This window comes from Zonotrichia albicollis, chromosome 2 (genome assembly GCF_047830755.1).
Source record: "Zonotrichia albicollis isolate bZonAlb1 chromosome 2, bZonAlb1.hap1, whole genome shotgun sequence".
NCBI lineage: Eukaryota > Metazoa > Chordata > Aves > Passeriformes > Passerellidae > Zonotrichia > Zonotrichia albicollis.
The window spans coordinates 5,989,441-5,992,475 of NC_133820.1; positions in this window are offsets into that span (position 1 = coordinate 5,989,441).

Genomic DNA, 3,035 nt, shown 5'->3' on the forward strand with positions numbered 1-3,035 from the left:
GCAAGGAGAGCACAAGGAGAGCTCCTGTTGCCTTCAGGCTGTGTTTGCCTGGGCTGGGCTCTGCCATGGGGCTTGTGGGACCCCACTGCAGCGCTGCATTTCATACCCAGCTGAGCCTGCATGCACTGGGGCCACCTGGAGCCACAGCCCCTCTGCTTGGGAGCCCCCCTGGCCTGGGCCTTGGCTCTGACTGGGTAATGAAGGCTTTGCTTGGAGCCAGGGTGGGCACCATCAATCCTGGGTGAGGGTGGTGAGGGCGCCGTGCGCCCCTGTGGGTTCGGTCTCTGTGCCCAGCCCTTGGGGACTCCAGCTTAGGAGGGACTGAGGGGGGCCCGGGGTCAGCACCTGGCTTGTTGGGTCCTGGCTGTGCCTTGGAGATGTTGCCCTTGTGCTCTGTGCACCAGGGTCCCTGTGTAGCATTTCCTAAGGCTCTTACAAAGCATTATGTTTATGTCACCACTGCTCTCAGACATCCCTGTTTGAGAGACACGCTGGCCAACAGGATACAAACACGTGGCTGAGATAAGAGTTTAATTTTAAGGCACTGAGCATTGTAAGTGTAGTTTTGTCAGGTGGAAACCACATGGATCTGTGTGTGAAAGGGGAGGGGGGTGTTGGGAAGTGCCTGCCACTCCGAGGTTCCCTGCACTGCTGCTTCCCTCCAGGCTGTTTGAACTTGATCCTATGAGGTGTTGAGCATTCTCCCTTGTCAAGGGAGAGGGCTTGACATGCTGGCACTGGAGGCATTAGAATTATATCACAATTTGGCAAGACCCTTTAGTCTCTACCTTGCTGATTTGAAGTTTGAGACAGTGTATAAATGCTGAATGGACTATGCTTAAATATTGCTTCAAAGTAATAAGGTTGTAGTCTCTGTGTTGGGATGATGAATTAAATGTGGTGGGGTTTTTTTCCTCATCTTTGTAGTCCATCAGTATTTCTTTCTCTCAATAAATTTCACTCTCATGACAGTTCTCTATATTATTGCTGCTCTGGTGGAGCTAGCTCCTCAATTTGCCAATAAATTCATAATGCAGTGGGAAAACTGTATGGGAGGGAATGGAGTCCCAGCTGCCACAGTTCACTTTCTTATCAGGACAGTACAGTTCAGGGAATATCTCAAGAAAAAGAGTTCTGACTAGAAATGTTGATAGTATTAGAAATTCTGAGAGGAAGAAAAATCATAAAAAAAATCTTAAGCTTTTTTTTCCTTTTTTTTTTTTTTCCTCTTGGACTTGGCAAAAGTGGAAATTAAGGAAGACAGCGTGTCCTCTTTGAACTTCAGGGATGGAGATTTTGGGTGGCAGGGGATGCAAAAGAAAAGACAGCATTTCTTTTTGAGGTGTGTTTGACTTCCTGAAATAGTTTAAAGCCTAACCAGAGCAGTCTGCTCACTGCCTTCCCCTTCACAAGCTCATACTATGGGGGCTTGGTTCCCTATAGATGTCAAAGCAAAACAGGACAGGAGCAAAACAGGCCCAGTTTGCACTGGAATTTCTTTCTGGATTGTATCTGAGTTGTTGGTTAGTGGGGATGAAGAAGAGGGGAAGCTGTTGCCTCTTCCCCTCCAGGACTGCTGTTCTGCAGAGTTTCTGCTGCTGAACCTGGGACTGAGCTGGTGGAACTTCTGCAAACTCTGGGTGACAAGTGCCAATAAAAACCTGCTGTTGGCTGTAGCCATCCATGCACCAGTCTGTCAACTCCAAAAGTGAAATAAATTCTTCTTTTCCCCCTAAGTCACTGATTGTCCCCTGTGCTAACAAGTGAGAAAGGAAAAACCAAAGTGTGTAGCAGCAGCCCTGCTTCTACAATTCGAGGGATGGAAAAGGAAAGAAAAAACCAAACCCACCCTTCCCTGTGACAAAGTTTTGAGTTAAATTCAGCAGATTTCCTTCTCTGCCTCTCTGCCCTACACGCACACTCACACACACGCACAGAGGTGCTTATGAGAAGCAGATGCTGCCATGGTTTTGCTCTTGGAAGAGGAGAGGAGCGCTCGCCTGCAGTGGTGGGGGATCGATGGCAGCCAGAAGGAGCAGAAAGGTTGAGCCTGCTCGTGTTTCTGCAGATAGGAAAAAAAAACCAAAAAAAAGGCCCTTGAAATCAGGTCACAGATAAGTTGTGTGTCTTAATGCATTACCAAAGGAGTTGTTTCATTCTTTTTATGTGTGGTGTGTTCTGATGCTGTCCCAAGAAAGTGGATGATTCATTTTGAGAGGGCTTATAAAACATGTTGTACTCTGTCTCTGTTTCTGGGAGAACATAGGGAAATTATTGTTTTATTTCGAGAAACTCAAAATACTGACCTCCTTAAAGTTGTCCAGGATTTTATTTTATTCCTGTTAATATTGAGAAATCTGACATCAACTTTTAAGTCTTCATTTGAAGACTGGAAGGGTTCAAGTTGTCCACCAGTTTGTCAGAGGCAGATGCCAGTTTTTTCCAATGGCCCACTTCCATCCCAACAAGAAGATGGAATAGTGCAACCCAGGAGGTTGGAATTTTGGAATTTCTGGAGAGCTGAATAAGCTGCACATGGCAATAGTAAAATGGACTCTGTTCTGATTCTTTCCCTCACCAGCCACACAAGTTGAGGTGTCCTCAGTGAATGACAGTTCTCTCTCAATCATCCACACCTCCATCAAAACATTTGGAGATCAGATCTCTCACCACAGCATGCACAGGGGGAAGGGAATGTCACATTTCCTCCAGGCTGCCCTTAGGATTGCCTTGCCTCACCCAGCCTTTCTGCTTCCAGGCTGTTACATGTCTTGCTGTCCCTCTCCCACAATTCTTCATGTGTATGGATATATTTTTCTACAAGTATATCTATGCACATTCACATGTAGCTATACCTGGTTCCCTTTGTTCCACTCTCGTGCCTCGAATGCATGTCCTTTGGAAATGAAGTGAATGACTGTCAAATCTCATCTGAGATGGAAAATGTAGGCATTTTATTGCATCTTATTCTCTGTTAACTCAGGATTGAATTTTTTCCCTACTTGTTAAAAAACCCGAACACAACAAAACACATT